The sequence below is a fragment of the Crocodylus siamensis genome, chromosome 15 (genome assembly GCF_052110815.1).
Source record: "Crocodylus siamensis isolate JL-2025a chromosome 15, ASM5211081v1, whole genome shotgun sequence".
NCBI lineage: Eukaryota > Metazoa > Chordata > Crocodylia > Crocodylidae > Crocodylus > Crocodylus siamensis.
The window spans coordinates 47848857-47862871 of record NC_143409.1 but is presented as its reverse complement, the minus strand read 5'-3'; the positions used below and the strand labels follow the sequence as shown (position 1 = coordinate 47862871).

The 14015-nt window shown below is 50.9% G+C and overlaps 1 pseudogene across 1 annotated transcript in view; it reads left to right on the top strand.

Annotated features, from left to right (window-relative positions):
- LOC149852633 (butyrophilin subfamily 1 member A1-like) overlaps positions 1–14015 on the top strand; it is a 116940-nt pseudogene that overhangs the window by 85640 nt on the left and 17285 nt on the right. The window lies entirely within an intron of this gene.

Genomic DNA, 14015 nt, shown 5'->3' with positions numbered 1-14015 from the left:
ACATATGATAAAGCACTATTTAGGCTAAAAGACAATGTTGATCCAAGAAAAAATGTATTTAAGTTGGATGTGAATAAATTTAGGCTGGAAATTACAAGGTCCTAAGCGCTGAGATATCAAGAGCAAAGAAAAATTAACTACTTTTGAGATGTTGCTTAAAATTATTAAAATGCTGACAAAAAATGAAATATGTTTCTGAAATGTGAATACAATTCAAATACAGTGTCCTAATTGTAAAATAATTCATACATAGGTTCCATGAAGTTGGCATATTAAGAAAGAGAAAAAACCCGAAAACCATGCAGATAAACTGACACAAACCACTGACCTGCTACCTTCAGTTCTATTACAGCTTCTTTCTCAGTAATACCATCATCGGCAAAGCAGGTGTATTGCCCTTCATCTGAAGGCCTAATGTCGAAAATCATCAAAGGAACGTTTCCAACTGTGAGGCCATCTTTCCAAAACTCTGTCCTTCTCTTGTATTCTGGCATCTGTTGTCCAAAATCATCTCTGCCATCACGGTACAGATGAACATAATTTCTAAACTCAGACCGGAACCACCTCACTTCCATGTTCTTAGCGCTTGTGCTGGGGGACAGGTGGCACGGCAATACGCTCTCTTCCCCCACAATGGCAGTGATTGGTTGATCAGAACCAACAACTGTAAACAGGGCTGTAAAAGGTACCAAGAAACACCCCAAAATAAGTTCAAAAGTAAACAGAGAAATCCAAGATCCTCAGCAAAGAGGTGGATACTAGGCCTGTGCGAGTAGGCAGCTATTTGATCTGGTTTTGGATTTGGCCGCTTCGGACACCAGGGATCCAATCCAGAGCTCCGGACTGGGTTCCCACTTTGATCTGGCCAAAGAAGCACCGAAGCTTCAGAGCCGCCTCAAAGATCTGGCTATAGGATATAATGGGGAATCAATGATATATCTATAACTTTATTGTTTTTTGTCTTATTTAGATTAAACTTCCAAGGGTGGTAGCCTCTGCATAGAGCATGAAGCCTACCAAGTTTCAAAAATATTGGTATAGGGGTTCATGGGGAACTGCACCCCAAATTCTTGAAAGGAAAACTCATGTCACGCATGTGTAAGTGTGCAGTACAGGCACGTGTCTACACATGCACACCCTTGCTGTGCAGTAAATTATGGTGAACGATGCCAAATTGACCGTAAAATTCATCTCTCCATCATATAGGTTTCAAATTTACACCCGATTAGTAACTGCACAGTAATGCATGTGTAGATGCCTTACTGAGCAGTAACTGTGTGTCTCTGGACTGACTTGGGACTAACTTTAGTCCCAACTCAGTCGACACACAGTGTTAATGTGCTTTAATGCCTGCGTGCGTAGATGCCAGTCTATTCTCACTTACTGTGCATTAAATATAAACTGGCGTAATTGCACGTGTAGACCCCGTGTCGATAAAAATCTAAATAAACTTTTCAGCAGCAGCAGAACACACATTAATGTGGAGCAGATACCTACCTGATTCCACGTTGCACATACAAAGAATAATGCAGAATTTAAGTAAAACAGGGTGTAATGTAGAGACCCTGGAGATTTGGCACAACGAGGAAGGCATCTTCTTCACTGAAACTTGATCCAGAAGCACAAGGGGAATGCAGAAATGAATTTGCCTGGAGAACATAGAGCACTGATTATCACCTTTGTCTATTGGATTAGATAGCAGGAAGACAGTGCATAGTTCAAGCTATACAAGGGGAACCACCATGGTTTCAATACATTTATGAAAGTGTGGACATATGCCGAAACAGAAATTCCTTAGAAAATTAGCCAGCAAAGCCGGAAGTTCAGGGTTATCCCTGATAATTCCTCTCTCTTTTCCCCTAAATGTAAAATCATGTGGAGTCAGGTGATGATGAAGATTTTTCATTGCATTTTAGACCTTATTAAATGAATGAGATCTAGAATCATAATACTGTGCACTGTAAAAAAAAAAAAAAAACAGTTGCATGCCAATATAGCTGTTCAAGGCACCATGAGATTTGTCCTCTTCAAGATCTTCAGAGTACTGTGTAAATAGCTCGGGCAAAAGTGGTGAGTGTTCATCAGTCCTGCATAATGAGCTTCATGCTCTGGACTGTGGAGATAGTGTTTTGGGATGTCTGAGAGTTTCAGATACTTTCACAGTCCTTCTCTATCTTCAGCAGGCCATGAAACCTAAAGAAGTTTAACTGACAAACAATAATGTAATTATCCCAGGGCCCTACTGTTAGTCAATCTGGTGGGATAAATGTTGCAAAACAAAGACTCTTCAGCCAAAGCTGATGAGATATTTGGCTACTGAGCTTGGTGATAGAAAATGGAATGAATGGAAATTAATATAGAATAAGGTAGAGTGTAAATTCAAGTTCCTGATTATTTCTTCTGTGGATAGTCTTACTTCAGAATAAGTGTTTTAACATGTAGAGTTACCTGGGAATGGTTATTCTGGAATTACTCCCCCTGACACAAGTCCTAAACTGAATGTTTTAAGTTCCAGTCAATCAAAAGAGAAAACCATTTGACTTGGCTTAAGATATATAAGGGGCACACTGAAGTGCTCTGGGTTAGAATACAAGGCAATCAAGGGGAAAGATATTTAATGGTGGGGGTCTACTACAGACCACCCAACCAAGGGGAAGAGCTCGACCAGGAATTCTTAAGTCAGCTCATGGAGGTATTTAGGTCAAAGGACGTGGTCATCATGGGGGACCTGAACTTTCCAGACATCTGCTGGGAAGAGCAATCAGCCAGGTCTGACCGCTCACATAGATTCCTAGGCAGAGTGCAGGACCTCCATGTAATCCAGGAGGTGCACAGTCCCACCAGGGGGGACGACTTGTTGGGCCTGGTGCTGGCCATGAGCGACGACCTGGTGAGGGGTCTGCAGGTGCTCGACCACCTGGGCGACAGTGATCATCGCCTGCTGGAACTCACCATCCAGCGCAAGGTGGCAAAGCCTGAAGCAAGGCAGCAGCCCTAGATTTCAGGAGGGCGGACTTCAATGAGCTAAGGAGAATAGTCGGGGAGGCACCGAGGTCCTGGAGGGGAGGGGAGCCAGGTGTCCAAGGAGAGTGGTCGCTCCTTAAGGAGACGATCCTCCAAGCCCAAAGGGAGGTAATCCCAACAGGGATCAAAGGGAGCAGGAGGGCACTAGCCCCCATGGCTCACTAAAAGCATCCAGGAAAGTCTCCTAGCTAAAAGGGAGGCGCACACCCAATGGAAAGGAGGGGCCATCACCAGGGAGGACTATACTGCGGTTGCGTGGGGATACGGGGCGGCGGTCAGGAAGGCCAAGGTGGAGATGGGACTGGGACTAGCTTCCCGGATCAAGGACAACAAGAAGTCCTTTTTTAAATACATAGGGGGCAAAAAGAAGGTTCCGGGTAACGTAGGTCCCCTGCAAGACACGCTGGGAAATTTGGTCATCACACCGGATGACAAAGCTAACCTATTTAATGACATCTTTGCCTCTATTTCCTGAGCAGGGACCAGATCAGCCCCCCACCGGGCCCCGCTCAGGCCCCAGGGGAGGCGCACCCAGGCCAAGGGTCAGTGAGGATCTAGTCAGGGAACGTCTGGAAGGACAGGATGTATTTAAATCAGCTGGTCCGGACGATCTCCACCCCAGGGTGCTGAGGGAATTAGCTGAGGTCATTGCGGGACCCCTGGCACGGCTTTACCAGCACTCATGGTGCTCTGGTGTGGTGCCAGAGGACTGGAAGAGGGCCAATGTGGTTCCCATCTTCAAAAAAGGGAGGAAGGAGGACCCAGGAAACTATAGGCCAGTCAGTCTTACCTCGATCCTGGGTAAGCTTTTTAGAGAGAATTTAGAGAGCCATTTGTCTTGGCTTAAGATAAGTATGTGCGGAGAAGGCTGCCCACTGCTGTGCAAAACTGGTCACAGGCTTCCGCTAGGTGTCCATTCAGTCCAGAACAGTAATGCAGGCATCACGTTGTTTGCCTTTGTGCAGCACAAACATTTTATGGTGGCCCAAAACAAAGGCAAATAGACATCTATATTCTATCATACTGCAATGTGTTTGCTACAAAAGGTAGCAATAATTTGTGCTGCTTTCTTGTGATGGGTGTCTATTTTCTTTATGGCAGGAGAGCACAGGCAGCCTGGAGCCTCCCGCCCTCTCCAGGCACCTCAGGCAGAAGGTCTATGGACTTGGAGGTCTCAGTCTCGTGTGCCCCAGGATTTCCCACACAGGATCAGGACTCTAACTTCAGGATTGCCTTCACGGCTTTCCCTGCTCGCAGACTTGTGCTTCCAGGGTCCCTGGGGTGTGACTTTGAACGCTGGGAAACTTAAGGTTCCCCACTTCCAGAGACATGCCCTTGGCAATAGCTATTTTAGTATTGTTCTCAGGTTGACTCAAAATGCTGTTTCACAGTTTTTATAGGAGTTACTGAACAGCAGTAAATAGGGCAGGAGGTGGGGTGCAGAGCAACACTGATATGCTGGTGCCCTGCCCCTGCCCTTGCCCCTCACTCTTAGCCCACAGCTCTGTCAGTGCCACTCACTCCTGACCCACAGCCGCTGTCTGCCCCCACTAGCTCCCTCCTGGCAGCAGCTTCATCCCAGCAGCAGCATATGAGCCCAGCTGCAGCTCTTCCAGCTGCTGCTTTGTGGCTCTGAGCAGTGCCAGCCCTTTCTGTTCTGCTCCCCATGCCTGTGCCTAGGCCCCAGAAATGCTGTCTCTGGGAAGCCCTTGACTGGGGCTCAAGGACTGGGCTGGGCAAGCCCCTTCCCTCACTATACACAAGATGCTTTAAGGTGGCAGAGGGGCGTTAAGCCCAGCACTAGTGGCGTCTCCTACCTGAAGCTCTCCCTCACCCCTCACCCCCATCCCTGCCTTTCTCACACACACCCCTGCTGCCACCTCCACGCCTCCCCCCAGCCCATTACATGCAAGTGGTTCCTGGGACCAGGAGCCTCCACAGACCAGAGCGACATGTCCCAGCACCAGTGTTGGCATGGAGCATGACTGCAGTGTAGCAGCTGCCCCTGCAGCCCTGGATCCTCTCAGCAGGTCCTGTCTCATCCTATCTGGCAGTGGCAACACAGGGTGTGAGATTTGTGGGTGGGTGTGGGGTTTGGCGGGGAAAAGGTGTGGGAAGTAGGTGTGAGTTTTGTGGGAGAGATTGGGGGCATCTGTGGGGGTGAGGTTTGTGGGTGCAGTGTTGGGCTTGTGCAGGGGTTTGGGATGGTTTGGAGCTTGTGGGGGGACTGTGGGGGGTGGTGTGAGGGTGGGGAGACTGTGGGTGTGTGGACTGCTCAGCAAGAGTGGGTCCCACACCTGCTGCCCTGCATGGCATGCAGCCTCCTACAGCAGCAGCACCAGTGGCCACCAGGATACTCCTGGAAAAGATCCCCAGTAGCATGGTGCCACTTCAGATCAGCAGCAGCACATGGCACTGCTGCTCCCAACCCACGTGCCGTCATGCGGAACTGAGCCAGTTCCTGCTGCCAGGAATAGTTTCTGGCACTGCAGACAAAAGCTGTGTGCTCTTAGGCAGGGCCGGGTCCTGCCTCCATGTGCCCTCTGCACCATCAGGATGGGCTGGTTCCACGGAAGAAGGTCCCATCTTCTGCCGTCAGTGCCAGAAAGCCTGTGTGGCAGGAAGCCACCTTTGTTTCACTCCAAAATCTCTGCTCTGTGACAATTTGATTAGGATGGGCCCAGCAGAGGAGACACACCCTTACCCTATCTCTTTAGGTAACTTGATCTGGACACATTCCTGAAGGAAGTGGCGACCCTGCTCTCTCTGCCTACGTGACTGGGATCACCTACTTGGGTGAGGGGCTTCTACCTGGTGGGCTAGAGTCTGCCCGGCAGTGAGTGATGTATTTCAAATTGGGTGGCCAACAGCCAACAGGTGCTGGCCTCCACTGGACCAGGTAAACGAGGTCACAGGGGTTATATAAGTTAAGACTACCCAGGAGGAGTGTGGGGGGATGGGGTGCGTCACCCTAGCGTGAGTTCCCCTATCCCCAGTAGGCCCCTGGAGAGGAGGGGCACGCGCTGGACCGCTCAGGCCTCCACCGATCTCGCATGCCACGACTTGTTGGATTATGGGGGTTCACCCGTGCGGGGGGGGAGCGCTGGCGGTCCAAAAAGGGGGTACCGCGACTCCAAGGTCCAGGGGTCCTGAGGGCTCCTCCTCCCCTACACCCTCACCCGGGCCTCTGGGTTGCGCCTCCGTGAGGGGCTCCCTTGTCTGAGTCCCAGTCCGGCCGGAGGGGGTGTTCCTCTCACGGCCGGACCCTCACCAGGTGTCCCCGCGGCACCTAGTCCCCCTGGTGCTGCTGGCTCCTGTAGTCTGGGGTTATTCTGACCCCTGTGCTTAATTCTCCCACCCGGGGGGGCTTACACGGCCTGCCCCGCCGTCCGTGGGTCATCTTCCGCGACCACGTGGCCCGAAGTCGCCGTAGAAGGGTTCCCCCGTCGGAGCCCCCCCTTCCCGGTTGCCCCCAGCATGGCGGCCGCCGGCGCCTGGGTTACCTTCCGGCGGTCGCAGGTTCCTGAGGTCCCTGGCTCCACAGTTCCCTGTCTCGCTGGTCCCTGTGGGGCCGTGTGGGGCTTCCCAGCCCTCCGGGACGCCGCCGCTGCCTCCCGCCGCGGGGCTCCCAGCTCCGCTGCTCCCGGACTCACTGCCTCCGGATCCGCGGCTCCCGGCTCCACCGCCGCTGGCTCCCGCCTCGTGGCTCCCGGCCTCGCCGCACGAGGCTCCGCCGATCCAGGCTCGCACGCTCCCGGCTCCGCCGCTCCTGGCTCCTTCGCGCCCGGCACTGCAGCTCCCAGCCCCGCGGCTCCTGGAGTAGGCTCCGGCGGGAGCCTCCATCCACCTTGACGTGGGGTAGGTGTCCTCCTTTTATCTTCCCGGGCCAGTCCCGCGCCGGCCCGGTTAAAGTTCCGGGAAATTTTAAGTTCCCGGCCTGACTTCCAGGCCGGGCCCCTTGGGGTCCTGGCCCCCTCACAAGGAGGAAGCAGCAGCCATGCGGGGGACTCAGACTTAAGGAGGAGCTTGACCATCTGAAACTGGCTCTCTCCCCCATAGCTCAGGAGCTAGGACTGGCCTGCCTCCAAAGGGGATCTCCAACAGCCTCGGGATGATGCCTGTGAGTAAGCTACTCGAGATCTGATAGATATCTAGCTGGCAGCAACTCAGATGCAGGATCAAAAGGCTACCTCAGCCAGACTGTTTTGCTCTATGGGATTTCTAGGATATTGCTCAATCTTGTACCCTATTTTCACCCTACCCCTGTAATCAAAAAAGTTCTGCTTTGTGACCGGTGTGGGAGACTTATTGAGGGGTGGGTCTAAATTATGCCTAAGAGGCCCCTTAGGTCTGTGGACTAAGGAAGACTTTCCTTTTTGGCCCCTGACTTGGGGGAGTGCCCCAAGTGCCTGTACTGGGTCGAGTACCCATAGGACTATTAGGCCTGTGTTTCCCCGGGGGACACAGGGTGGAGAAAGTCCCTTCTCAGGGAGGTGGCAGCACACGTTACCCCCCGGACTCTGTGGTGGGGCTCGAGAGCGGGTCTGCCAGGGCTTAGGTGCCCCTGGAGAGACACGTGGAGTCCGGAAGATGGACAGGTGTAGTGAGGTGGGAGGCTCATCGCAGGAGCTGCACCTCCTGGCCCGCCACACCCTGTGTGACAGCAGGAGCTGACCTGATTCTGCCCAAGGGCAAGTGGGCCGGGCTGCGCCAGCACCATGTGCAGCCATTGGTTTGAGGTGACACCATACCACTAGGAGCCTCTGCCATCAGGGACATGAAGAGTGATGGCTGCTGCTGCTGCTTTGTGGGGATTGTGCAACATGTGGAAGGGTGGGCATGGGATCCACCCCTCCTGAGGCGTCTCCACCACCCACAGTCCCTCCACCCCCCACACAGTCCCCCCCCCCACACCCATAGCACCCCCAACCACAACAGCACTCCCCCCCCCCCCCACACACACACACAGTTCCCTCCACCCACACAGTCCCCCTTACCCCCACATCCCTGCTTACCTGGGGCGGAGCCTGGGTCCAATCTGCTGCAGCCCTGTCCTGCTCCTTTTTCCCCCAGCAGGCTTAGGCAGCGTGCTGGGGCTGCAGGGACTTGGGGGAGCAATAGAGATTAGGGCTGTGTGAAGCTTTGGGTGCTGAGTCGATTCAGAGGAGATTCAGCCTGATTCGGCAGCCAAATCTCTGAATCCAAATCAAATCAGGAGACCAATAAAAAGGTCCAAATTGATTCGAAGCTCTCCAAATAGATTCAGAAAAGATTTGGAGAGCTTCCGAGATTTGAGCAGTCCCCACTCACTGCTGGAGGGAGCTGGACCAAGACTCTGTGGCAGTGAGTAGGGGGAAGGGGAGAGGGGCTAGAGGGCGGGGAGAGGAACAAGGGGGGAATCCCACCAGGCCCCATCCCTTGCCTGCTCCACAAGCTCCCGAGCGCCCCCTGACTGCGGCTCTCCCAGCTCCGTCAATGGTTGCCCCACCTGGCCCCAGCATCTCAGCTCTTTAAACAAAAAAGCTTGCGCTCACCGCCTACTTCTAGGGGCTCATGGCAGAGACCCTCACACTGTATGGGACAGCAGGGGCAGTGGGGATCACCCCCCTGCCTCACAGGAGCTGGTGAGTGTGGTTTTCTTTTTTTTTCAAGAGCTGGGATGCTGGAGCTGGGCAGGGCAGCCATTGATGGGGTTGGGAGAATGGGCAGGGGCTGGGGCCTGTTTTATTCAGAGATTCAGGCAATTCAGCAGTGGCTGAATCTCCAAATCAGATTTGGCCAAATCAATTCGGGACAGTGATTCAAATCATCGAATCGAATCACTGTCCCCTGAATCGGATGAATCCGAATCCGAAGCGAATACTAGCCGCTTCACACAGGCCTCAGAGAGATGCTCTGGCTGCGTGCTAGAGCACTTCTCCGGGGGGAACCCAGCCTCTGGTTTCCTCAGGGCAGGCTCCAGGAGTGTGCCCCTGGCCATTTTTTTCTGCTGTGCAATTTTTTGATACTGGGATTTTCCAATATTGAATTTAGAGTCTGCACTGCATATCTGCAGTATGGGAACATTGCTTCGTTCCCAGCGGGCCACTCACAGCTTCTCCAACTGCTTTGAGATGCCACAACAGGCACGTGCTCACTCATCTGGATGTGGCCATAAGTGGTATGTACATAAGTGTGTCTTTTAAAAGTATGAATTTAAATGTAATTTTGCTTCACTATTTTCCATTATAGAATCACAGTTATAATAATACTACCAAACTGCCCATCAGGAATGACAGGCTCCAGGTCCAGACGCATTCCCTGACCAGATGGGTTAATGTGTCCTGGGACCCCGGGCAAACACAAAATTAGAGGTCCCCTCCCTGCATAGGAGCTGGGCCACAGACTCCAAGGCGAGGATCGCACTGAATTCTGGGACCAGGGGAGCACGGCGTGACAGGGGATCCTTGCTCCAAATGTGAATCAACCCACGTCTACACACACCCAGCTGAGCATTTTTCAGACCAATTCTAGTCATGATGCCTTTACTGGTACCCAAAACCCTGAATGTGCCTGTCTGTATTGTGAGCTCCGTCAGAGTAACACCGCCCACAGCCAGGAGTGATCAGTTCCTATCATCCAGCACACGAGCCATCGTTTACCCCTAAACAAACCTAGTGTGCTCCCGTGGGCCATTGGTCCTTCTCTACCAAACTCCTACTCAAGCTCCTTTCTGTCCTGGGGCTTGGATCCAAATCTGCACCGGTTTCTGCCGCGCATCCCTCCACAGGTCGTGCTCAGGACCCGGCCCGTCTGCCAGCTCCAACACACACCTGGGAACCTCGACTGGTTCAAGCTTCGCTGGGTGGTGGGACCCCAACTCTCTCTCCCTCTCTCTGACTCCACGAACATGACTTTTGCTTTCTTACTCCACGCACAGCTTTCTGAACCTGACTTTTACTAATCAAACTGGAGCTAAACTTCCTCAAATACCTCATTGAAACTATGTAATATTGTAACTGTTTCTTTGTCTCTCTTGTAGGACTATTACTATTCTTAACATTATAAATTCATTTGCCCGGCAATAAATAACTTTTATGGTCAAGATGGTTGCTATACTCTCTCTCTCAACCTCATTTACCCTTCCTTCCCCTTGACCTCCCCAGTTGCTCTGCAGCAACACTTCTTTGACCTCAGCCAAAGATCCCTGTAATGCCCAAAACTACCATGGAGTCTGCTCATCAAGGGAGTTCCTGCTAGGACCATTATGACAAGAGATTGGGGATGTGCTGAGTTTTGAGGCGCATGAGGGTATCAGCTGAAAGCGCTGATTGGACTCGGCCTGCTCAGATGTACTGGTAGCGTGTGTGTACCTGTGTCTGACTGCATTTATTATTGTCCTGATGAAATAAGGGATGAACTGTGTTCAAGGCACACAGGGGTGTCAGCCTGTCAATGCAGAATAATCCAGCCTGACTCAGCTGGGCTCTGTTAACCCCTGTGCTTGTGTCTGACGACATTTTATTGTTGCCCTGATTTCATAGACATTGGGGCTGGAAGGGACCTCGGGAGATCATCGAGTCCAGCCCCCTGCCCAAAGGGCAGGAAGTCAGCTGGGGTCATAGGATCCCAGCAAGATAAGCATCCAATTTACTCTTGAAGGTGTTCAATGTAGGTGCTTGAACCACCTCTGCTGGCAGACTGTTCCAGACCTTGGGGGCTCGGACAGTAAAGAAATTCTTCCTTATGTCCAGCCTGAAACGGTCGTGCAGGAGTTTGTGACCGTTCGACCTCGTCATCCCTTGGGGCACTCTGGTGAACAGACGTTCCCCCAGATCCTGGTGGTCACCCCGATAAACTTATAGGTGGCCATCAGATCACCCCTGAGCCTGCGCTTTTCCAGGCTAAAGAGTCCCATGGCTATCAGCCTGTCATTGTAAGATCTGTTTTCCTGACCTCTGATCATGCGCGTGGCTCTCCTCTGGACTCTCTCAAGCTTCTCCATGTCCTTTTTGAATTGTGGAGCCCAAAACTGGATGCAGTACTCCAGTCGCAGCCTCACCAAGGCCGAGTACAAGGGGAGAATGACAGCCCGGGATTTGCTCGAGAAGCATCTATGGATGCACGCCAGCATTTTGGTCGCTTTACTAGCTGCAGCATCACATTGCAGGCTCATGTTCATCTTGTGGTCAATGATGACCCCCAAGTCTCTTTCTTCTGTAGTGCTAACCAACGTAGCACTGCCAAGCCTATAAGAAAGCTGCAGGTTTTTCCTCCCAAGGTGGAGAACCTTGCATTTTTTGGCATGACAACATCTTCATTAATGATGTGGACATTGGAGTTAGAAGCGGACTGGCCAAGTTCACTGATGACACCAAACTTTGGGGCAAAGCATCCACACCAGAAGACAGAAAGGTGATCCAGGCTGACCTGGACAGGCTCAGCAAATGCAAGGTTCTCCACCTTGGGAGGAAAAACCTGCAGCATCCTTATAGGCTCGGCAGTGCTACGTTGGTTAGCACTACAGAAGAAAGAGACTTGGGGGTCATCATTGACCACAAGATGAACATGAGCCTGCAATGCGATGTTGCGGCTAGTAAAGCGACCAAAATGCTGGCTTGCATCCATAGATGCTTCTCAAGCAAATCCCGGGACGTCATTCTCCCCTTGTGCTCGGCCTTGGTGAGGCCGCAGCTGGAGTACTGCGTCCAGTTTTGGGCTCCACAATTCAAAAAGGATGTGGAGAAGCTTGAGAGAGTCCAGAGGAGAGCCACGCGCATGATCAAAAGTCGGGAAAACAGACCTTATGCCGACAGGCTGAGAGCCATGGGGCTCTTTAGCCTAGAAAAGCACAGGCTCAGGGGTGATCTGATGGCCACCTACAAGTTTATCAGGGGTGACCACCAGGATCTGGGGGAACGTTTGTTCACCAGAGTGCCCCAAGGGATGATGAGGTTGAATGGTTATAAACTAGTGCAAGACTGTTTCAGGCTGGACATAAGGAAGAATTTCTTTACTGTCTAAGGTCTAGAAGAGCCCGCCATCAGAGGTGGTTCAAGCACCTACATTGAACACCTTCAAGAGTAAATTGGATGCTTGTCTTGCTGGGATCCTATGACCCCAGCTGACTTCCTGCCCTTTGGGCGGAGGGCTGGATTGAATGATCTGCCGAGGTCCCTTCCAGCCCTAATGTCTATGAAATCTATGAAACACTCCCCACGTTAGCCACAGCTGTTCACGCAGTACTCTGAAAAGCTTGAAGAGGACAAATCTCCTGTTGCCTTGAACAGCTCTACTGGCATGTCACTGTATCTGGGCCCCATGTTTCCTTTTTACCAGTGCACAGTATTATCATTCTAGATCTCATTCATTTAATATGGTCTAAAATGTAATGAAAACTGTTGATGGTCACCTGACTCAACACATGATTTTTCACTTAGGGGAAAAGAGGGAGGGAGATATCAGGGATAACCCTGGAATTTCTGTTTCAGCGACTGTTTTAATTCTGCACTTTCATAAGTTTATTCAAACCATGGTTGTTCCCCTTGTATATGTGTACGTGCTGTCCTTCTGCTATCTCATCCAGTACACAACGGTGGTAACCAGTGCTCTATGTTCTCCAGGTGAATACTTTTCTGCCGTCCCCTTGTGCTGTTGCATCAAGTTTCAGTGAAGAAGATGCCTTCCCCACTGTGCCAAATCTCCAGAGTCTCCACATCGTTGCCTCGTTTACTCACATTCCTTATTACTTTTCATATTTGCAAGGTGGAATCAGGTAGGTGTCTGCTCCATACCAATGTGTGCTCTGCTGCTGCTGAAAGGTTTATTTAATTTTCGATTGACACATTGCACCAATTCTAGTCTTTCCTGGCAAACGGAAAAGAATTTGTGAGAAATTTTAGACTGCATTAACATCATTGTGTGGGAAGAAACAATAACTACATCTTAAATAAAAAGTTTTCCTCTTTCTCTCCAAGCATACAGAATAGCTCTTTCTCTATGGCCCAATCATATTTCCATATTTTTGTGTGCTTCTATGTTCCTTGTTCCCACAGTAACATAACATCCTCCTTCTAATCACTCCACTGGCTTTTCAAAACCAATATTGCGGAGGAAAATTCTCTTTTACATGACATTTCAATGATTTGATATTTGTATCTAATCACAAAATGTGATTAAATCATCAAGGCACCCAAATTTTTTCTGGAATACAATGTTCAAAAAATATCCAATTAAAAAAGTTGACATGTCTATGACAAGAAAATACATATGTTGTATTTATTCAGGATATACTGTCATTTCTCAGACACTGAATATCTTGTGTTGGGCAGTCAGCTGCAGTTAAAGTTCCTCAGCCGTTTCAGGTTTAAACCTGTGTTTTCAGTTATTTGTCGCTTTACCAGTCCAGGCTGAAACTTCAAGTCAGCCGGCCCTGACAATCTGCACCCCAGGGTACTAAAGGAGCTGGCGAGCGTCATAGCCCAGCCCCTGGCACGGATCTTTGAAAACTCCTGGCGCTCTGGTGTAGTGCCCGAAGACTGGAAAAAGGCCAATGTGGTGCGGATCTTCAAGAAAGGGAGGAGAGTGGATCCGGCTAACTACAGGCCCATTAGCCTGACTTCTATCCTGGGGAAGATCTTAGAAAAGTTTATTAAGGAGGCCATCCTTGATGGACTGGCCCAGGCTAACATCCTAAGGGATAACCAGCACGGGTTTGTTGCGGGTAGGTCTTGTTTGACCAATCTCATTTCCTTCTATGACCAGGTGACCTATCACCTGGACCAACATTGAGGGAGAAGAGATTGATGTCATATATCTTGACTTCAAAAAAGCTTTTGATCCATCATCCCATGATCACCTCTTGGCCAAACTGCCCAGTTGTGGCCTTGGCTCCACCATGATCCGCTGGCTGGGAAATTGGCTCCGTGGTCGGACCCAGAGGGTTGTAATTGATGGCAGTCACTCATCGTGGTGCCCTGTGACCAGTGGGGTCCCTCAAGGCTCTGTCCTTG